Genomic DNA, 23,957 nt, shown 5'->3' with positions numbered 1-23,957 from the left:
CTCAGACTTGACCATGAAAACTTGGCTGAAGAGACATTCTGAGACAAAGGACCTCTGTGCCCAGCTGGCTCGGACTTGCTGAGGACAGCCCAGCAGGGCTGGGGAACAGCCTGATGCTCAGGCTTATGACTGATAAGCTATTGGGACCATCTGTGGATTGTGGATACTTGGACATGCTGGGCCTGAGGAAGAATCACCCTGGACAGATGCCCAAACCCAAGAGGCCTGATCCAGCTGGCCTTTCCAGGTCTCAAGTACAAACTGATGGCAAGGATCTCTCCAGAGGCTGCAGGGATGTGGAGGTGAGAGCAGGAGCCGTTGTTAACATACAGAAAAGAAAAAAAAAAAAGGCTGGAGGGAAATATAGCAAAATGTTGACAATGGTCATCTTGGGAGGTAGATGATGGATATTTTTACTGCATATTTGCTTCCTCTGGGCTTTCTACATCTTCTACAATAAATTATTTACTTTGAAAATCCAAGAAAAATAAAATAAGAAAAGCAGATGATTTATTTGTCTGTCTCTCTGTTTAGACCCTGAGCTCTTTGAGGGATTATGTCTTGTTTGTACCCTGGCGTCTAGCACTCACACTGGCACAGTATAGGTTCCCTGCAAAAATGTAAGTGAAGGACTTTAATTCTATCATAGTTCAAACATATGGCCTCTTGTTTAATGTTCACTTTCTTAGCAAACTTGGCTATCTGCTTCTTAGGGTATAGTTGATTAGAAATGACAGCTTAAAAAATGAACGGAGGACCCACTACAGTGTCCATTCAATGACAGCAAAAAAAATAATTTTAATAGTTATTATTAATCATCATCCTGATATTAATTAATAATAATTATTACTATTATCTTAATTAATTTGGTCCTCATGCCAATCTATCATTCAACAAATTTTTATTGAGTACCTACTATGTGCACAGTGTTCATTTCCTTAAAGAGTTTAAATATAATCCATATTTACAGATGAGAACATAGATTCAGAAAAGTGATTGACCCAAGATTCTTATCCAGTGCTATTCACCACCCCATAAGGCTTTTTACTAGTTGATAAATATCTGAGTGACTATGGTCTATGTGGCAGACATGCAGTTAGACTGGTAGACAGAAAGAAAGGAAAGGAAGTGAACAGGTAAGTTGGCAGGCAGGTAAGCGGGACATAGGTCCACCGGTTTCACAAGAGCTGGGTAGATTGCTAGAGGCAAACACACTGACCTCAGGGAGAAGTGAGTGCTCACAGCTGAACGGCAACAGCGGAGACAGAAAAATTTCAAAAAAAACTCACACTTCTGCTGTACATTACAGCCTAGTACAGAGCTTGAGTCTTCAAGAAACTTAAAACTTTGTTTAGGATTCTCTACATAATGGGTCAGGGTCTTCTATAATGTCTATAAAACTTTTCCATTGAAAATGGTAGACAAAATGTTGGTACCTGAAGAGGTAAGCTTTAGTTTATCTAGAAAATTCTCCTTTGCAAAATATAATCTGATGATGTTGAATAAATGCAGCAGATATGTATTTTTATCTGATTATGCAAGCATTTTCTAAAGGACCTATTCCGTTCCGGGCTCAGGACTAGGTGCTGGGGAAGGCACAACTTTTACCTTCAAGGCTACAAATATTTCTCTCTTTACCTTTGATATTATGTATCTTTGTATACATATACACATATACAGATTCGGCTTCAAGTATACTTATTGAGCACTTACGATGTGCCTGACACTGTGTTGCATGCTGTTTCATTTAATCCTCCCAGAAACGATGAGGTAGGTAAAACCTTTCTACAGAGGAATAAACTGAGCCTCAGAGAGGCTAAAGATCCTGCTGAAGCTAGGGGAAGAGATGAGGCCCTAGCCCAGTCTTCTGATTTGAACTACACCACAAGCCAGGCATCCTGGGAGGTGCATTTTGGAAATGAATTCATTTGACAGAAGAATCATTGTTAGTTGGCCTCCTTGGTTCTGCATCTTTACAGATGTGGCTGTGATTATGTGTATTTATCGGCTAGATGTGGGAGCACCCAAACACCTGTTATTTTTTGTTGGATGGATCTCTGGGGACATACAGATATTTGAACAGTTTGAAGGAAAGATTTAACAAGGAAAAAAAGGTGGTAGCATCCAATCTCGGTAAATACACTGCTCTCTTGCTCTCAACTAATAAGAGCTCTCATTGATCGGGCCCCTCTGCCCTGCAAAACCATACAGTACTGCTTGCATTTCCCTTGAAATACCATGCTGTTTCATGCCTCAGGGCCTTTCCACATGCAAGGCATTCTGTTTGGAACACTCACTCCTACCTTTTCTTCTTTTTCAGTTCTTCTTCAGGCATGCCTTCTCTGAAATCTACCCTGACTCTGGAGGGCAGTCAGTGCTTTTCTGAATTTCACTGTCCTGTGTGTCTCTCTATCACTCCCCTTACCACACTGTATTGTAATTGTTTACTTGTCTGTCTTTTCAGACTCTGAGCTCCCTGAAGCTCGTAGGTCCCTGGAGGGACATGGTCAGATTCAAGTCTGTGCCCCTGGTGCCTGGCATAAAATGAATACTCAAGAAATATTTGTGAATGAAGGAGTAATGAGCCCAGGACCAGAGTACAGTAGAACTGAGCTCTAGTCTCAGCTCTGTAACTGGCAACTGTGTCCATGAGCAAGTTGCTTCCTTCTCTTGGCTTCATTTTCTCTATACACAATACAAGGAGGTCAGGTTAGTGACCACGAAGGGTCGTTCTGGCTTGAGCTTTTTATGATGTTAAGATGCTATGATGTTAAGAGGAAAAGTATAAAACATTAAAATGGAACTTTATTAACCAGGTGACATTATTCTCCTAACAAGAAAGGCTCCTTATTTGAGGACGTCTTAAACTGTGGCAAGTTAGATTAGCATCAGTACTGTTCACCCAGAAAAAATGATTAGTGATAAGAAGTTCCGAGTTCTGTTCTAACCTCTCCTACCATAAAGTTCAAGGTGAAAGCTGTAAACTGTTTCAACATACATGCCAGGCTCAATTAACATTTGTCAAGTGGATTAACAAATGAGTCAATCCATTTGTAAGGCTGAGAATCTATGGCATAGGCAAAAGGCATGACCATGCATCCATTCAGTCATTCAGCAAATGTTTTGGTGATTTACTCTGTGCTAGAAACTGGGGCACAAGGGTTAGTAAAATAGTTATGAAACTTCTCAGTCTGGTGGGGAAGACAGACATTCCTCAAACTATACACAAATAACTTTATTACTTACAAACTGTAAAGTACTATGGTTGATTCTTACATTTGCTGTACACTCTTTAGGTTATAAAGGACTTTTCACACACATGACTTCATGGGAAGCCGTATAGTATAGGGATCAAGAGCACGGATTTTGATGTTGCAGAGCCCTGGGTCCAAGCCTGCTTTACTCATCTAACTTACAAACTTTGTTCTTGGACAAGTTTCAGAGTTCCACTCTCCTCATCTTTTGAATGCGGGAAAAAATAGGACATTTGTCACAGAGCTATTATTGGACTACAATGAGATAATGCATGTAAGGTCCTCTGCACAATGCCTGACATGTAGTTGCTAAGCAGTAGCTATTATTATGATTACACAAGCTTTTTCTCTCCATAACACTTTTCCCTGCATCCCCCTCTCCTTCCAGAGAAGAGGCAGTATTTGAAATCAAACAGATTTGGGTTCAAATCTCAGGTGAACCACTTACTAGGTGCAAAATGGAACTAATAATACCTATCTTAAAGCATTATCCATGGGAGTAAATGAGGGGAAATTTTCAGGGAGCCACACAAGGGTCTAACACATAATAACAAATCTTTTGACTTTGACATCAATTCTTACCCTTCATTGCGTCAACTATGGTCAGGGAAGCAGGATCCATTTCATTCAAGCCACAGCAACTTGAGGCAGGAAGAATCTCCTGGGGCCCCTCCCTCAGGAGTGATGGGTGAGGTCATCACTGAGACGTTCTGGCCTGTGTAACACGAAGATCTTGGGAGTGACAGGGGAAGACAAGAGAAAGCAAGCCCCTGGGCCTCAGGAAGGGAGGTCGTTGGTTGTTAGACTTGAGTAATAGGAGTCAACAGAGCCAACTCAGGGTGGCGTTATTAGAGGTATGTTGATATGGGGTTTTCATGGGCAGAGCTAAGGCAATAACCCTAGATATTGGGTAGTTGGATTTGAGAAAGAGAAATGCAGCTGCAGGGAGGAGACAAAATAAAGGCTACCCTCAAGGCCTCTTCCATCTCAAGCTGCCAAATTGCCCCATGACTCTGGGACTGTGGTGGGTCCAGGAAGTGGGAGTCAGCAACTCTGAGGCATAAAATCAGAGAGGCACTGAATGTTTGGATGGAGTGCCAGGTCCCAAAAAGAATGCCTCTTTGTCTATATGCCATCTATGCCAAAGCAAAACAAATTTATCACCCTCTCCTTGAAACTGCAGAGGAGAGTCTAAAAAGTTTAAGCAATAAAAAAGGGTAAATGGAAATTGATTGTTCAATATCATCATTACTAATTCAAGAAGTATAAAATGATATTGCTAATCTCTTTACCTGGTAAGCTAATTTTATTATTTTATTTTACTAAACATAGATATATATAAGGGCTCAGGCCCCCAACCGTATTTTCCATCAACTTTTATGAGAGTGTCTCATGCCTTTCAAACAAACATTCCTGTAGTGGTTTTCAGGGTTTCACTTTCATAGGGGAGGGTGGGTTAGAGCATTAATGGAACACTGATCATATGGCAGTGCATAAATGGTGGGGTTCAGGCATCAGATAGTGAGGGGGATTTCAGGAATACTGGAGTAATATATTTTATTTTACTTTTAATTTTATTTTATTGAAGTATAGTTGATTTACAATGTCGTGTTAGTCTCAGGCGTACAGCACAATGATTCAGTTGTACCTACATATATATTTGTTCAAATTCTTTTCCTTTATAGGTTATTGGAAAATATTGAGTATAGTTCCCTGTGCTATATAGTAGTTCGGAGTTACCTTTTGATATCCCGTCACTGTTCCCATAAGACTTGATCAGCCTTGGCTGTATTTCATTGTCCTTAAAAAACACAAACCGTTTTTATATGTTGCTTTTTTTCTTCTTTAACTCCATAGATGGATGGAAAAAAGATGGGTTGAATCTAAACATAGGCTGGATTATGGTAAATTTCAGCTCACTGCAGGAAAATTTTACAGAGACAAAGCATAGGGTAAAGGTAATTACTACAATTTAAGAACATACTTGCAAGAGGGAGGAGATATGGGAACATATGTATATGTATAACTGATTCACTTTGTTATAAAGCAGAAACTAACACACCATTGTAAAGCAATTATACTCCAATAAAGATGTCAAAAAAAAAAAGAAATACTAATTTACTGGGAAAGTTCTGACTTTTATACAACTGTTTTTATTTGTGATTACCAGTTCACTTCTCTTTCTTAGAATAAAGAGAAGTAGTAGAATGTGAAGAATAAAGTCTCCACAAAAATAATAATGTCTTTGTTGAGTAACAGGTATTTAAAAGTTCTTAGACACATTATCCCCATTAATCTTCCTAATAACTTCATGAGATGGTTACTATTATGTTCCCAATTTTTCAGGGGGCCTCAGAGAAGTTGAATAATTTGTCCAAGGTTATATTCACAGCTGGCAAGAGGTGGGGCTGAGACCTGATTCTAGGTCTGACTCCAGGACTGTGTTCATTACCCCGGACCATACTACTTTCCCCAACCCTAGGATTTTTTGAATTTAACACTCTGCACTCGAAACAGGGGAAAGCACTATGTAACCCCCAAATACTGCTCTCCCCTGGAGCTGCTTGCTACAATAGAGAACTGAGCAGACAGACCTAGAACTGTGACTTGCTGGCTGCATAATTCAGGCAAGACTTTTCATTTCTCTTAGCCTTGATATTAGATGGAGATAATAGTCATCATTTGCCACGTTCATTAGACAGGGCTGCTATAAGAGCCAAATAATTATTAGGAGGGAAGGAGGAGCTCTAGGCAATGGTTTTTTGTCTGAGAAAGCTTCTGTCCTATAAATAGAATCCATTGAGTGTCCTCTGGAGTGATTTTCCATCTTCTTTCTCCTGGCTACTGTTATAAATCTCATTTTCATGTTTAGTAAAGAGGAGAATTACGAATTGGCTTGAACATTTAAAGTCTCATTTAAATCCACTCTGGAAAATTGTTTCCCGAGGAGAAGAGAAATGGAGGCTGTCTGAGTGACTCTTCTGAGGGCTCAGTCTGCACAGCGGCCCACCTACTCTCAGTTTGTTTGTTTGTTTTTAAAATTAATTAATTAATTATTGGCTGCACTGGGTCTTCGTTGCTGCCCACGGGCTTTCTCTAGTTGCGGTGAGCGGGGGCTACTCTTCCTTGCGGTGCTCGGGCTTCTCACTGTGGTGGCTTCTTTCGTTGCCGACCGCTGGTCCTAGGCGCACGGGCTTCACTAGTTGTGGCACATGGGCTCAGTAGTTGTGGCTCGCAGGCTCTAGAGCACAGGCTCAGTAGTTGTGGCACATGGGCTTAGTTGCTTCACGGCATGTGGAATCTTCCCAGACCAGGGCTTGAACCTGTGTCCCCTGCATTGGCAGGCGGATTCTTAACCACTGCACCACCAGGGAAGTCCTCTACTCTCAGTTTGATTTCTTGGTTGTTGCTCCCCACACCTCATCCTACTCAGGTTCATTAGGTACCTCCTGGTTTTCTAAAAGGGTTCTGGGTACAAATGAGGCTCCGGGGCATCCGTGTGTGCGGGGGGGGGGGGGGGGAAATCACATGGTTACACAGCTAAGTTTGGTAGAGTGGAAATTCAAGACTTAGTTCTCTACCTGTGGGTTCAGTGCTCTTTCCTTTGTGCCCACTCCTCCCTCCATGAAGTCTTCTCTGGCTATTCTAGCCTCCCTTGAGGTCTTTGGGGAAATAAGCATGCTCTTTAAAATATAGACAGCTCCTAATGTAATATTAGACATGAAAGTGCTTAAAGCACAGAGCCTGGTGTGCAATAAATGCTCAAGAGACATCTGAATCAGCACCTGTGATCCTTCTGAGCAACTTAACGCATATTTATTGAGCATTTCCTCTATGCCAGATCTTTTTTTTTTTTCGCCATGCCACGTGGCTTGTGGGATCTTAGTTCCCCGACCAGGGATCGAACCCAAGCCCTTGGCAGTAAATGCACAGAGTCCTAACCACTGGACTGCCAGGGAATTCCCCTTAGATCTTTATATTAAAGATGCCCCTGCTCTTCAGGAGCTTAAAAATTATTCAAAGAGACTGAAATAAACTTAATTGCAACATAATGTGACCCAATGAAGTACAAAGAGCTGTGGGATCATGAAGGAAGGACCCTCACCAAGCATGAATAATGATAGTCCCTTGCATTTTATATTGACAGTTTACAAAGTGCTGCTCACATCTCTTACCCATTTAACTTTCACGGGAACCCTCTGGGGTATGATTAATTATCCACATTTTGCTGATGAGGAAGCTAAGACTCAGAGAATTAAAGTGACAGAGTCATAACCAGAAAGCTGGGCAGCAGCTAAAAATAATGAAAAGACCACTAGCCTGGAAGTCTGGACATTTGGCTTGTGTGTCTGTCACTTGTGACTATATGATCTTAGATAAGTAACTTTCCCTCTCTGGGTCTTGGTTTTGTCACCTGTAAAGTAATGTAGTTAGACTAGAAAGGCTCTAAGACCCCTTACAGCTCTGATATTCTCTGGACGAGGAGATAAAGTCTCGGGTTGGGGGATCTGGAATTAGATAGATGGGTTGTGTGATTCTGGACAAGTGAAATAGCCTCAATGATTTCATGATAAAGTGTAGATATTAGTAGGGTCCACCTCATAGGGTTTTTATGAGGATTAAGAGTAGTAATACACATGAATGAAACATATTGCCTGGTAAAGAGGAAGTGTTCAACAAATGTTAGCAACAATTATTACTTATTCTAAGAGTCTGTGCTGGGCCTCTTCCTACCACAGCAGTTGTGCACGACAGAGCCTGATTCTGGCCACCCATGGGGTCTTAATAGAAATAGAGCTTGTTTTGTAAAGCTTCAGAATAGTATTTAAGTATCTCTTGAAATTCAGAGACAGTATGGTATAAGAGAAAGAAAAAATCAGTCAAACATGTCATAAAAATCCCAGTTTAGGGGACTTCCCTGGTGGTCCAGTGGCTAAGATTCTGCGGTCCCAATGCAGGGGCCCTGGTTCGATACCTAGTCAGGGAACTAGATCCCACATGCTGCAACTAAGAGTTCGCCTGCCGCAACTAAAAGATCACACATGCCACAACTTAAGATCCCTTGTGCTGCAACGAAGATCTCACATGAGGAAACGAAGATCCCCTGTGCCATGACAAAGACCTGGTACAGCCAAATATATGAATAAATAAATAAATATTAAAAAAAATAAAGTGGGTGCATTTAAAAAAAAAATCCCAGTTTAGTTCCTTACCAGCCTTGTGGCCCTAGGCAGGTCACTTCACCTCCCCATGACTCAGACTCCTAATTTGTAAAAGTGAAGATAGTACCAATTTTGCAGGCTTGCTCTGAGGCTTGAATAAGATTATGTGTGTAAAGCATCCAGGACGTCACGTGGCACGCAGTTGGTAAGAATGTAGCAGAGATTGGTGAGACCAAGTGCTAGGTTTCTCTGACTGCTCTTAGGGTATTTAAATCTAGAGATTCTGTGCTCTCTGCTCTCCAGACCAGTAAAGATGCCAAGTTTTATGCCCCTCTCCACCAGGTTCAAGAAGCCATTCAGCAATGAGAATGAGACCTTGGTGGTTCAGTGTAGGGCGCGGCCGGATAGCCATTACGCATGCACTAAGTATGCCGCTAGGGCGTATGCACCTAATATGCTAATCAGGTTTTGAAGCAGTGGCCTATCCAAAGTCCGGCTTGCGAAATGCGATAACCATACGGACGAATCAGGGACTTACACGAGTCCTTAAGCCCTTATATAAGCAGACAGGCTCGAGCGTACGGGGTCTTCCTTCCATCTGCCCGAAACCAAGCTGTACTCCAATAAAGTGTGATGCGAGAAGAATCTAGCGTGTGGTGATTCGTCATTCTGCTGGTCAGAAGCGGCTCGCCGCAAGTGGTGCCGAAACCCGGGAACCTGCGCGCCCCGCATGGAGGACCGATTCAGAACTCGACACACGGAGTGAACCGCCGTTAAGTAGTCCAGTTTAGGTATGTTTTTGCTGCAATAGAGCCCGAGATTTTTATTTTCGCTTTCGTTCTCTTCGTAGCTGTCGCACTTTTTGTCTGCGTGTGGCTACGGTGCCATCAGCCCGACCGAGTGTGTCTCCCCTGGCCATTAGATAGGTCAGAGATCTTCCCGCTTTAGCAAGTTGTTCATATATGAGAGTGAACTATGGGGAATAGTTCATCCGCGGAACCAACCGTTGGATTCCATGAGCCCATCCAAGCCCTTCTGAACGATCGAGGACTTAAGATTTCACATAAAACTATTAGTAAACTGTTGCAGGATATTGATGGTGCCGCCCCATGGTTTGCGGTGTCTGGAAGCCTGACTGTTCCATCTTGGGAAAAACTGGGGAAGGACTTGGCTGATCGTCACAAAATGGGGGAGCTCTCGCGAGGCACGTTTCCGTTATGGAGAATGATACATTCGTGCTTAAGAGAAGGGAAATGCGAAGATATTGTACAGATGGGCCGTAAAGCTCTTAGCATACATCAAGATAGTGCGTCAGAAAGTGAAAATATAGGGACTACGGTAGATAGGCCTAAGAATCCTAGGAAAAAGAGAGAAAAACAAATAGAAAAATCGGATGCAACGCCAGGATTGTATCCACTCTTAGATGAATTTAAAGCGCTTTATTTGTCTCAAGATGAGTTGAATCCCAAGGAGGAGGCGGATCTGGAAGAAGCAGCTGCCGAATATGAAAGAGGACGATATGGCAGTTCCCCATGTGCTCGTCCGCCATTTTGTGCCTCTGCGGGTGCTCGTCCGCCATTTTGTGCTTCTGCTAAATCAAAATCTTTAACATGTACTCAGACTTCCGCTTTTATTGCTAGCGCCCCCCCTGGCGCTGCGGTTCGGGAACCGCCAAAGTGTACATTCATACCCAGAGAAGTCTGGTCTCAGGTCTGGTTTTATACCAGGCAGAGGGATAGGAAAAATTTTACAAGGTACTGCTGCTCCTATAGAAGCTCAGGGAAACCCCTGTCGCAGGGGGCTGGGTTTTTCTCAGGGGTCACTGAGTTAATGATTCCTATTACATGGAAGACCACAATGCCCGTGTGGATCCCTCAGTGGCCGTTGTCTAAAGAAAAGTTGGAGGCAGCATCGCAATTAGTAGAGGAACAATTACAATTGGGACACCTAGAACCCTCTCAGTCACCCTGGAATACTTCTATTTTTGTTATTAAGAAAAAAATCAGGGAAATGGCGCTTGCTCCATGATCTAAGAGCAATAAATCAACAAATGCAGGTCATGGGACCCATACAACGCGGCCTACCGGCTTTGACAGCCATCCCACAGGGGTGGCCCATTATTGCCGTTGATATAAAAGATTGCTTTTTTTCCATTCCATTGAATAGCAAAGACAAAGAGAGGTTTGCCTTTACATTACCCTCAATTAATCATGAAAGGCCTGATAAGAGGTATCAATGGGTCGTGCTTCCTCAGGGTATGGCCAATAGCCCCACCATGTGTCAACTTTATGTTGACACTGCCTTACAGCCAGTACGGGATAAGTTCCCGGATGTTAAAATTATTCATTACATGGATGATGTTTTGCTGTCAGCCCCTAGCATGACACTGCTTGAGCAGGTCTTGGGAGATTTATCTGTGAGTTTAGAGAATAGAGGTTTATATTTGGCCCCTGAAAAAATTCAAAAGGGAGATGCCATTAACTTTTTAGGAGCTGTTATAAACAAAACCAAAATAGTGCCTCAAAAAATTGAAATTAGAACCAGCCGTTTGGTAACTTTGAATGATTTTCAGAAATTGCTTGGGGATATTAATTGGCTTCGACCATATTTGAGTCTGACTCGCTTTGAATTACAACCCTTGTTTGCTGTATTGGAAGGTAATCCTGATCTTAATTCCCCGCGTCAGATGACCCCCGAGGCCCAAACAGCTCTTCAGAAGGTGGAACAGGCTCTTATGAAAGCACAATTACAGCGTTATGACAGTACCTTGCCTATTTGGATGTGTGTTCTTCCAACCTTAGGATTTCCAACAGGTGTTCTTTGGCAAGATGGGCCCTTGCTTTGGATCCATACCAAGTCCCTGGGGATGAAGACGCTGTCTCACTATCCATCTATGGTTGCTGAGGTTGCCTTCTTGGGTATTAAACAATGTGTTTCCGCCTTTGCAATGTTGCCGGAAAAACTTGTAGTTCCCTATACTAAGGATCAAATAGAAATATTAACTGCTACCACCTCTGAGTGGTCTATACTTATTTATACCTTTTCTGGAACTATTGATAACCATTTGCCCAAGAGTGAAATTTTGAAATTCATTATCCAGCAACCTGTCATTTTTCCAAGGGTCACTGTAGAGCGACCACTAAATGATGCCCTGACCATTTATACGGACGGATCAAAATCCGGAAAAGGGGCTTATATGGTTCAGGGTCAGCATCCTGTCGTTATAGACTATCGACCTGATGCTCCTCAAGTGGTGGAATGTCATGTGGTTTTGGAAGTTTTTCAACGATTTCAAGAACCCTTTAATTTGATCTCTGATTCATTGTATGTGGTTAATGCAGTGAAACATCTTGAAGTGACCCCCCATATTCGATCATCCAGCACAGTGGCATCCTTGTTGGCCGGGATAAGGTTTCAGATATTGCGCCGCCAACACCCCTTTTATGTTACCCATATACGGGCTCATTCCCTGTTGCCTGGTCCAATGGCAAAAGCCAATGAACAAGTTGATATGGCAACACGTGTTTTCTCATCCTTGGATCAAAAGCAGCAAGCACAAGAATTTCATGAGCTGTATCATGTATCATCTGCAGTGTTGAGAAAGAAGTTTTTCATTACTAGAGCCGAGGCCAGACATATTGTTAAGTCTTGTTCCACTTGTGCCCAATTTTTGCCGGCCCAAAAGACTGGTGTAAATCCCAGAGGTTTGTCCCCAAACGAGCTGTGGCAGATGGATGTCACTCATGTTCCCTCCTTTGGGAAGCTCCAGTATGTTCATGTGTCTGTGGATACCTATTCCGGGGTGGTACATGCTACCCCTCTCTCTGGAGAACGGGTTCAACATGTTATTACTCATTGCCTTGAAGCCTGGGCAGCCTGGGGCAAGCCTGCTAAACTAAAGACAGATAACGGCCCAGCTTATAGTTCCAAGAGCTTTGTTCTCTTTTGTCAAAAAATGCAAATAGAACATGTTACGGGCCTGCCTTACAATCCACAAGGCCAAGGTATAATAGAGCGAACTAATCGCACACTTAAAGAATTGCTTTTAAAACAAAAAGGGGGAATAGCGGAGAATTGCACCCCGAAGCAGAAATTGTCGCTTGCCTTATTTACTATTAATTTTTTGAATTTACATGATGAGAAAGAAACTTCTGCTGAACGCCATATGATACGTGAACAAAAGGATTACGGCAGAGTGATGTGGAAAGATGTGTTGTCCAATCAATGGAAGGGCCCGGATCGCGTTGTCACGCGATCCAGGGGATCTCTTTGTGTTTTTCCACAGGATCAAGATCCGATTTGGGTCCCGACAAGGTTAACAAGAGTCGTGGAAGATAATCCCAAGAACGATGTGGAGCGCTCAAGGAGTGACACTGGGCTGGATACTGTTGATGAGCTTCCCCCTGCTCAAGGCGGAGATCAAGACGTTTTGGGGAATTAGCCGAACCTGGCCAGTCCCCATCCCCGTTCATTCTCAAAGTACCATTCTCCCAGTATTGTATTCCACTAGCTGTGAGATGAATACGGCTTGTGCTAGGCCACTAAGCACAGATTGGATGCTCTGAATAAGAGCAAGCAGATTGGAGAATTCCTAAAGGGAAATTGGTCCCGCGAGGCGGAGAAGATGATATTTAAGCAGAAGTTGAATATCCTGCAGCTGAATGCAACCAGAGTGGATCCAGTGACTCTTGGAGAATTTACCGCATGGCTAGCTAGAGCATTTTCCTTTTTTAAGGAATGGGTGGGTGTGGGACTGTTCGCAGCCTGCTGTTTGTTTGGGATAGTGTTGTGTCTCTGGTTGGTCTGTCGTATTCGCATTCGAACCCGGCGAGATAGGATAATGCTCACTCAGGCGCTTGTGGCCATCAGTGAAGGCGAGTCCCCCGCAGCCTGGCTCTCCACCCTAAAAAACATATGATCGCCCTTGCACAGAGGGGCCTTGCCGCCATTGCACCTCTATAGGGGATCGGCCCTAGGGGCTGCCTCTGCACGGAGAGGTCTCGTTACCATTGCACCTCCATGAGGAGCCCATGCCACGTGAAGACAGCCCTTGCACCCTGCAGTTCGATTGCGAGCATTGCACGCAGGAGGGTGTCTGCGAATGCAAGCGGAAACTACCGGTACACCGTGTACATACCCCGGTATGAGCACTGGTACAGGTCAATGTCCGCTGCAATGGTCGAAAAGAAAAAAGGGGGAGATGTAGGGCGCGGCCGGATAGCCATTACGCATGCACTAAGTATGCCGCTAGGGCGTATGCACCTAATATGCTAATCAGGTTTTGAAGCAGTGGCCTATCCAAAGTCCGGCTTGCGAAATGCGATAACCATACGGACGAATCAGGGACTTACACGAGTCCTTAAGCCCTTATATAAGCAGACAGGCTCGAGCGTACGGGGTCTTCCTTCCATCCGCCCGAAACCAAGCTGTACTCCAATAAAGTGTGATGCGAGAAGAATCTAGCGTGTGGTGATTCGTCATTCTGCTGGTCAGAAGCGGCTCGCCGCAGTTCAGTTTTCAGTAAAACACAAGCAAGGCACCCATTGCGGTGGTGGGTTAGTGAAACTCTTTCCTGACACCCTGAACCAGGAGGATATGCATTCAGAATCTGAGTATTAATTACATCATGTTTGGTAAGCTCTCTGATAGCAGTCGCTGTCAGCCCTGTGAGGTCTTAATGAGAGCCACTGTAGTTGTAGAAAAGGCTCAGATGGAAATTTATTTTTTAAAAAATTTATTGTATTGAAGTATAGTTGATTTACCATGTGTTAATTTCTGTTGTACAGCAAAATGATTCAGTTATATATATACAATTTTTATACACACATACACATACTAACATACACATTCTTTTTCATATTCTTTGGAACAGGAAATTTCTAATGTGATAGGTCCACCTCCCTCTGTGGTAAGACTCTTAGAAGACCTGAGAAAAGCAACACTAAACCTAAATGTTAATATAGAGGTGAAGAGTCACATGGTATTAACAAGGCTACAGTACAGAGAGACACTTTCCATTTCTAAGAGAAAAAGAAAGGGATCAGAAACTGTGTAGATACCCTCAAATATACCTATTACAATAAGGCTTTGTGCTCTGAAGGAGGTTCCTGCCCTCAGGGAGAGAAAGGCACAGAAGGTTAGGGAAATCACCTTTATTCAACATCTGTAGTGCATCCAGTGTTGCATCTGTAACCTCAGTATACTGGCCCTCCTTGGGGCAGTCCAGCTCTTACTTAGCTCAGTTTCAACATGGTTGATATTTAAAGAAACAACGGCAACTAATCCAACTCCCAAATCATTGGTGAAGAATGTGGATTTTACTGAAGGTTTTTACAAATTCAGAGGAAAGGGTTAAACTACACATCATAAACCAACATTTCCTTAAAATTCTCTCTATTTTTTCTTTTCCCAGGGAACTCCAGATCTCTCTCTTGCCCTCGCCAAAACCCTCCTCTTCATCCTTTTTCTGTCTGAATCCCTTCTCCCTCAACTCTCTTTCTTATCTTTCAATTTCTTTCTTATTTTTCTTTTTTTTTTGTGATACGCGGGCCTCTCACTGTTGTGGCTTCTCCCGCTGCGGAGCACAGGCTCCAGACATGCAGGCTCAGCGGCCATGGCCCACGGGCCCAGCCGCTCCACGGCATGTGGGATCCTCCCGGACCAGGGCACGAACTCGTGTCCCCTGCATTGGCAGGCGGACCCTCAACCATTGCGCCACCAGGGAAGCCCTCTTTCTTATTTTTCAATCCCTTTCTTAGGTAGACCAATAAAGCACTATGGGGGTCTAAAACATGAGTCTGCCCATCTCTATTTTTTTCAGAATCTACCCTTCTCACAAGGCACTTATATCTGTAACGTACATGGTAGTTGTAGTAGGGAAATTGGAAATAGGCTTTTTTAATGTGATTTTTTTCCCTTTCAAATTATTTACTTGATGCTCAAACAACCCAACAAGTTTGGGCTATTATCATCTCCATTTTACAGATGAGAAAACAAAAGCAAGAAATTTGCCCAAGATGAGTAAGTTGGAAGTCAGATTTTGAACCCAGTCTGTCTGGCTGTAAAGCCTGGGCTTTTCTACTCTACCCTCTTGCCTTCTGCTTGGTGTGGACACAGGCATATGAATCATTTTTTTTTTTTTTTTTTTTTTTTTTGCGGTACGCGGGCCTCTCACTGTTGTGGCCTCTCCCGTTGCGGAGCACAGGCTCCGGACGCGCAGGCTCAGCGGCCATGGCTCACGGGCCCAGCCGCTCCGCAGCACGTGGGATCTTCCCGGACCGGGTCACGAACCCGTGTCCCCCGCATCGGCAGGCGGACTCTCAACCACTGCGCCACCAGGGAAGCCCATGAATCATTTTTTAAAAGGCAGAATGAAGACATATTTTTAAAAAGGTATTGATGAGGAGTTATGAGATCACAAAAGATGACATGTCCACCTGGGGGCTTTTTGGAGAAGGTATTAATTATTCTTTGAAGAATGAGTTAGATTTTAATAAGCAGAAAAGGAGAGAGAGGAAATGTAATTTGGGCATAGGAAACTGTGTGTACAAAAGCTCAGAGACGTGAAATTCAAATGCAAGTAGGAAAACGATGAGACCAGTGTAGCTAGAGCACACTGAGTGTGTGTGTGTGTGTGTGTGTGTGTGTGTGTGTGTGTGTGTGGTGCACGCAGGCACATATTTAGGATAGTCAGAGAGCAATAGCATGGGAAATTAGGTAGAAAAACTAGGTTAAAACCTATTCTTGGTGGGACCTTACTGGTGGCACGGTGGTTAAGAATCCACCGGCCAATGCAGGGGACACAGGTTTGAGCCCCTGTCTGAGAAGATTCCACATGCCTCAGAGCAACTAAGCCCATGTGCCACAACTACTGAGCCTGCGCTCTAGAGCCAGCGAGCCACACTACTGAGCCCATGTGCCACAACTACTGAAGCCCATGTGCCTAGAACCCATGGTCTGCCACAAGAGAAGCCACCACAGTGAGAAGCCCACGCACTGCAACGAAGAGTAGCCCCCCGTCGCTGCAACTAGAGAAAGCCCGCGTGCAGCAACGAAGACCCAATGCAGCCAAAAATAAATAAAAATAAATAAATAACTAAATTTATATTTTAAAAAAACCCCTATTCTTGGGCCTTTTCCAGGTTAAGCTCTCTGGACTCACAAATCAACAGTTTCCTCTAAAGCTTTCACAAAGCAGGAAGAGCCCCAGGCTCTGTTTCTAGTTAGGCTTGGGTTTAAAGCCCAGCAATGCTACTTATTAGCTGTTTGAACTTCTGCAAGTTGCTTAACTTTTCTGGGCCACAATTTTCCCAACTAAAAGTGGAGATAGTAATACCTCCTTGTGAGAATTAAATGACGTGGTATTAAGTGCCTGGCACAGGAGGGGCTTCCAGTGGGTTTGGTCAATGGAATTCTGGCAGAAGATCACAGGGAGGGAGGAGAGTTGTGTCCCTTGACTGAAGGTCACAGCTTATCTCCTGGCTGCCCTCTCTACTGAACTCCTTTTTTTTCTGGGCTTTGGTAACTGCCCCTTCTCCTAGCCCCTTCAAGCTTAGGGTTGGGAATAGCCTGGAGCATAGCATTATTCCTTATATTTTCTCAATGTCCTGCCCCCACAATTTACAATAGTCCCTTTACGCAGGTTCAATCCCTCATTGGGGAACTAAGATCTCGAATGCCTCATGGTGTGGCCAAAAACAAAAACAAAAACAAACAAACAAAAACAGAAAAAACCTGAAATAAAACAAAGAATTAAAATAGTCCCTTTATTAAATTTTCCTCAAATAATCCTAAATTTGTGTGTGCTATCTCTTTCCTGCTATGTCTGTCTTAGCCACAAAACAGGCAAACTGCCTAAAAGTGATGTAAATTCATGTATTGGGATTTAATTTCCAGGCCCTGACATCTGTGGCTTTGGCAACAACAAAGTACAAGTCATCCCTCATTATCAAGGGAGATACCATGAGAACAACAAGACCATCAAGCACAGGGTGAGTGTGAGGGCTGGTCTTCAGCCTAGGGGGAAGGATAACCATTTTGCATTTGTTATCTCATTTAATCCTTACAACACCCCTGTAAATTAAGTACTATCATCTCCATTTTGCAGATTAGAAAATAGACCCAGAGAAGTGCTGTAAATTACAGGATATCACATAGAAGCAATTGGTCTGAAAGCCTAGGAAGTCATGTAAGCTTATCTCTTGGAACAATGCTTGCCAAGGCCCACTTCCCCACTGCTAGATATTGGAAGAGACGGGGAAGATGGGGAGTGCTGGACTTAGAAATGGGTGGTGAGTTTACCTTAGTAACATCAGGGTTAGAGAGATCTAGGTTAGCTGGAGGATAATAGCTGGATTTCATCAGCCACTCAACAGGAAATCACTGAATGCCATCTCTGTGCTGGGCCTTGGGCTGGGGATAGAGTGAGCCAGGCATGGATTCTAATCTCTCAAAACTCAGAGTCCAGTATAGGTAAGAGTCAAGCAAAGGAGAATGACTACCTAGTCTGATTGGGGTCTGTGAGAGCACAGAGGAGACCCCAACCTGGTGCCTTAGGAAATGCTTCAGAGAAGCACAAAGAAGGTTTCTACTGTGCTGAGTTTTGAATGATGAGCATGAATTGGTCTTGTAAAGGAAGGTGACAATTTTAGGGAGGATTGAGTTACTAAAAGAGGTAATCACATGAGAAAAGTCAAGGAGACTTGATAAAGAGTAGCACCGCAAGAAGTTTGGCACAAGTAGAGCACAGGGGAGAGGCAGAGACTGAGTCTAGAGAAGGCCCTAGGTCCTGGGTCATTGGAGAACTTGTGTTTGGGGCAAAGTCCTTCCCTAGCAGGACTGTGCATACAGGGACTCCCTGGATCCTGCTCAGGGTAGGCATTGTGCTGGGACCTGCAGATACAACAGAGTCAGAAACGATCCCTGCAGTTGAGAAGCTCAGAGTCTAGTGGGACAGACAGAAAAACAGACAAGATCAAAGAATGACCAGAGCTGTGATGAAGGGAAGGATGGGAACTAGGTGAGACCAGAGGAGTGTGTACTCAGGAGAATGAGACCCAAAGTCTCTTTTGGGTTAACCAGAGAAATGGGATGAGGGATGTGGTAAAGTGTGTTTGTGACTATGAGGGAAGTGGCATTTAGGAACTGAGGGTCTGTTTTAGATGGTGCATTTAATGCTTGAGGTCCAACAGAGGACTGAAATATTCCTCGTTCCCTTTCTAGATCAATAAAGACACTCACCTGTACGCTCTGATTATTCACCCCAATGCTACTTATGAGGTCAAAATTGACAACTGGCAAGTAGCAGCTGAGGACCTGGAGGACGACTGGGACTTCTTGACTCCCAGGAAGATAAAAGCCCCCTATGCCAGGAAACCAAGGAAATGGGATGAATGCCTACAAATAGAGGATCCTGAAGATAGGAAACCTGAGGTGAGGTGTTTCGCTGGGAAGCGGGAGGGGATCTTAGCTGTGGGGATGGGCAAAGGAAGCTAGGAACAATGGAGCAGAAACGGGGAGCATCTTTCCCTCAAGGAGGTGTCCAGCTAAATATTGGTATCCAGAGAGGCATGGAGGGAAGAGGGAAGTACCTCACATTTATTGAGGATTTACTGCCCCTGTTAGCAGCCTCTATGAGGACAAGGAAAGTGATGCTTAAAAAATGAAGTGACTTGCCCAGGCACACATATATTAGAACCAACATTTGAACCTGGATCTCTTTGATTCCAAAGTTATTGATATGGGAAACATGTGGAACATACTCACTGGTTCATTATCATTCACTGGAAAGCTGTACTGGATACAGCTATGAATAGAACAATCCAGGGACTGAAAATCCGCCTGGGACTCAGAATCTAGTGAGGGATACAGACAAGTACATAGATGCATGTCACATTGTGTAATTAATGGTGAGAGTCAGGGAAGCCAAATCCTGTGGGAGCCCCAAACAGGCTCCTAACTCAGGCAGAGTTGGGGTGCAGGTGGTGTTCTGGGAAGGAGGAGGCATGCTTCAGTGATTGGGTTAACCTAGGGATTGGAAACATAGACTTTGGGGTCAGACAGATATGGTTTGTATCCGAGCTCCACCATTTACTAACTGCAAAACCCCACCTATAAGCAGTTAGACCTTGGGCAAGGAATGTAACTGCTGTGAAATTTCACAAACAGGGATTATTATAATACCTATATGTGAAGGTTGTTGTGACGATTAAATGAGCTAATATACATAACTTAATGCCTGGTACATAATAAGTTCTTAATACATGGCACTTATGTGTTAATCATGTACTGAATGTCAAACAGTAAATTCATTACAGCAAGGGAAATTGAGTTGGAGGAAAAATATTCCAGACCCTGAGAACAGCAGGAGTTCTCAGGCACATCAGTTAAGTGGAAAGTAACATGGTTATGTAAAGAACTGAAAACAGCAGTTTAGTATTTTAGGAGCATAAAGTTCAAGGTGGAGAGTGATGGAAGATGAGTTGGAATGGTCTGTTGGAGCCAGGTCATGGAGGGCCTCACCTGCCGGGCTGCTGCTCCTGAGGTCAGAGCAGATTCACCCTCATGCAGAGGAGATGCTCAGGGTTCAGCAAGGAGCAGCACGGCACCCAGCAACTGGAATCCATTCTGTAAGGAGAGGCCTGTAGAGAGGTGGGCAGTGGCCCAGCCGTGTGTAGGGAGATTCAATGGGCTCCAAACCCAGGGAGAGGGAGATGTAGTCAGAGAATTAAGGCAGATGATCAAGCAGTGTCTGGATCTTCAGCACCCTGGGAGAATTAGGGACTAGTTTACTTCTAGACCCAGCAGGCAGGCTCAGGGCAGCAAGCCTAACCATAGACTCTCCCTCCTGGTGTGGACCATGCACCTGATGTAGTCAGGGTTGGATCAAGGCCTGGGGGAGAGGGGAGAGGCTGCAGGCTTCTATGCTCCCTGTTGAGTAGACCCGGAGAAGGTGGAGACTACTTAGATAGGCTGGGCGCTATCAAGTCTACAGCCCCCAGGAGAGGATGCTAACTGTTAATGTCTCAGGAACCACAAAACAGCTGAGGCATCCCAGGAACTAGGGAACTTCATGCTACTGAATGACTGTGAGTCTAGTGGGCTTGGCAGCAAAGCCTTTAGTAAATCTGGGAAGTGGTCAGCACCAAGGTGAACTGCCAGGTAGATAGAGCAAAACTTTGGAGGCTCCAGAGCAGAAGAAATATGAACGTTAGGAGAGGCCATGACTTGGAGCTCTGTTTTAGGAAATAGAAGGGACTTGGGGTACAAGGGAGGACTGATACAGATCTGGGAGCATGCTGGGGTACAAGGCAGGTCACTAAGAGAGGCCTTCAGGAAGAGGGACTCAGACTAGAAGACTTGTTCTGACAATCGGGGCACAAAACTGGGGAAGGGAGAGGGCCAGGATAAGGGAAATTCCCATCTTATTTGAGCTTAAAGTAGTCAAGGTCAGAAGGATAGAGAATATGAGGAGGCACTGGAGTTGCTTAAAGGCTTTTTCTCTGCTGTATGTTTTGGATTTGTTTGCAGAGCCCTGAGCTGGGCTTTCACAGGGGTGAGGACAGGAAAGCGGCAGGGGTAGGGCGCCAGGTCCAACCCTACTGTACTCTGTACCCGTTTCATACCGGCCCACCCATCTGCACTCATGGAGGAACATTTTGTTTAAGGACTGGGAAGACTTCGAATACATCCCATACCCAGAAGCCAGACGACTGGAATGAGGCAATGAATGGGGAGTGGGAAGGGCCCCTGATACCAAACCTGAAGTATAAGGTGAGGGGGTCTCTCCTGCCAATCGGTATGAGAAATAAGAGAGAAAAGATGTAAATTTTAATCTACAGAGCAGAAACTCTGAGATCCTGTGGTCATCTTCCTCCTTTCCCCTTCTCCATAAGACTGTAGCCTCATTTGGGCCATGTTCTCAGGGCTGTGCCTATCTGGGAGAAGGTGGTCAAGGTTGATGCTGGGAGGCAGAGGTCCAGGAAGCCCTAGGCAAGGGATTTGTCCGGAGTGGTGGAAATCAGTCAAAGGAACATGATCAAAACAGGAAATGGGTCTGGGGTCAGGAACCGGAAGTCTCAGAAGTGGTCCAGAAAGGGGAAGGGTAGGACATAAATGAGCCAGGCATGTTGGGGGAGGGTGGGGGAACTTCTTTTTAAGGCTAAGTCCTGACCTCATGTCAGAAATGAGAGGGAACTAAAGGAATCAACTGTCAAATGCTCCAGAGATAATACTGACTGAAACAAACATTGTTATATTTGGTCACAGTTTCCTACACTGCACACCAGGAAGAGAATGGCTCCAAGTCCAGAGTCCTTAGATGGTGGTTCCCTGTGAAGCTACATTTTCTTAACATCATGAACAAACTTATGCAGAGAGCTGGGACCAGGCTCAGAATGGGTCTCTGCTACCTTGTTCATATCCCTCTGGGTAGAAAGGGAGAACCTGGGGGCTTCCCTGGTGGCGCAGTGGTTGAGAATCTGCCTGCTAATGCAGGGGACACGGGTTCGAGCCCTGGTCTGGGAGGATCCCACATGCTGCAGAGCGGCTGGGCACGTGAGGCACAACTACTGGGCCTGCGTGTCTGGAGCCTGTGCTGCGCAACAAGAGAGGCTGCGATAGTGAGAGGCCCGCGCACTGCGATGAAGAGTGGACCCCGCTTGCCACAACTAGAGAAAGCCCTCGCACAGAAACAAAGACCCAACACAGCAAAAATTAATTAATAAACTCCTACTCTCAACATCTTATTTAAAAAAAAAAAAGAAAGGGGAACCTGGAAGAGTCTTGTGCATTAGCTCAAAGAAAGGGAGAGAAGCTCAAGGAATCCTGCTCTGAATCCTTATGCCTAATTGATTAATCTTTCTGATTGCATGAGAAGAATGGAAAAATACTAATGCCATGTTCACTCTTTGGTGCTTTGCTTAGGGACAATGTAAACCTCGGATCATTCACAATCTCAGTTACCAGGGGGAGTGGATTCATCCAGAAATAGACAACCCTGAATATAAGCCCGACCCAGCCATTTGTCACTATTATAACATTAGTGTCCTTGGCCTGGACCTTTGGCGGGTAAATCTCTCTGGGCTCAGAGCCAGGGAAGAACAGTCCCTCTAAAGGTTCCACAAAATAGAAAGAGCTTCAGGCTGGAAATGACAAAACTTGAGTGAGTCTTGACCTTTCTAAACCTCAAACTGTTCCTCTTTAAAATGGGATTAATTATATTCATCCTAATAATTATAATAGCTAAAATTTATTGAGTCTCTACCATGTACCAAGCACTATTTCAGAGACTTTGCAAGTGCCATTTAACTCTCACTATGAAATCTCCTACTTCTAAATGTGAAAACTGACGTTCAGCAAAGCTAGCTAACTTGCCTGAAGACACATCTGGTAAGCAGAAAAGCTGGAATTTGAATGCAGGCCTTTCTGAGGCTAGATTCAGTGTTCCAATACTTTATACTGCTAGGCCGGTCCTATGTAAATCTTGGGGTAGTTCTGGAAATAAAAGGGAATCAGAGATGTGGTAAAGCTTTGAAATATTAAAATCCCCAGATAGATGTTGGGACTGATTGTCCCAGCCATGATGACAAATCCTGACCTAGCCTCCCTCTTCTCTGTCAGTTACCTTTCCTGGCCCTGATTTGAAGGAAGAGAGGAGGGCTCAGATACTCAGGCCTTCACAGAGTTGTTTTCTTCCAATGAGACCTGATGTTGAAAATGTGAGGATTCTTTCCCAGCTCAGGAGAAAGAGAGCACCCCAAGTGCCTGCCTCAGAGTGAAAGCTTTAGCCCAGGAGGCCTCTTGGAAACTGCAACCTATCAATACATAGTCTTGGAATTCCCTTGGAGAGGAAGGGGAAGTGAGCATTAATATCCCTTATTATTACCCTGTATTATGTTTGAGAGAATTGAGAATCAGAAATGTCACATGATGTGCCCAAGAGCACACAGCTAGTGCATGGGAGAGACAGGATTCAAAGGTCTGTCAGCCCGTAAAGTCCTTGTTTATTGATTACACCCACTGTACAATAGAGGTTCTAGAAACTGCAGCCACTTATCCTTGGGTGTATCCTGGAATGTTTTACAGCCAGTGAAATCTCTGTCTCTGACCAGTGATTTCTACAGTTCAAGGCTGCTAAAGGTCTCTTGAACAGACACCCCCAATTTGAAGCTTTCTTGGTTTATTTGTTTACTTTGACTTTCTTGTTTTCCTGGCTCAGTGAGGCCAGCACACAAGTGTAAGGAGATGATGTATGTAAATTACCATGTGCATAGTAGGGGTTCAGGAGAGAAGGAAGAAGAGAGACATATGTCCTTCTTTTGTTCCTTTTTTATCTGAAGAATGTGGATACAGTTTGTACAAATTCCCATTGTTATCTCTTTTTTTTTTCAGTTGTCCCTTTTTAATAAATAATAGGAACTTTCTACATCTTGAAAAAATATGTGGTCATATTAATATGCCTAATCTGATTGTTTCCTTAAAATGCATTGGGTTTTTTTTTTCCACTGAAAACATTAAGGCACACACTTTAAACAGTTTCTTT

The 23,957-nt window shown here is 44.1% G+C and overlaps 1 pseudogene; it reads left to right on the top strand.

The window, feature by feature from the left end:
* The window catches only part of LOC116756918, a 39,368-nt pseudogene that overhangs the window by 7,092 nt on the left and 8,319 nt on the right, over positions 1-23,957 (top strand).

The sequence above is a fragment of the Phocoena sinus genome, chromosome 1, assembly GCF_008692025.1.
Source record: "Phocoena sinus isolate mPhoSin1 chromosome 1, mPhoSin1.pri, whole genome shotgun sequence".
NCBI classification, from domain to species: domain Eukaryota; kingdom Metazoa; phylum Chordata; class Mammalia; order Artiodactyla; family Phocoenidae; genus Phocoena; species Phocoena sinus.
This window is presented reverse-complemented; position numbering and strand designations above follow the sequence as displayed.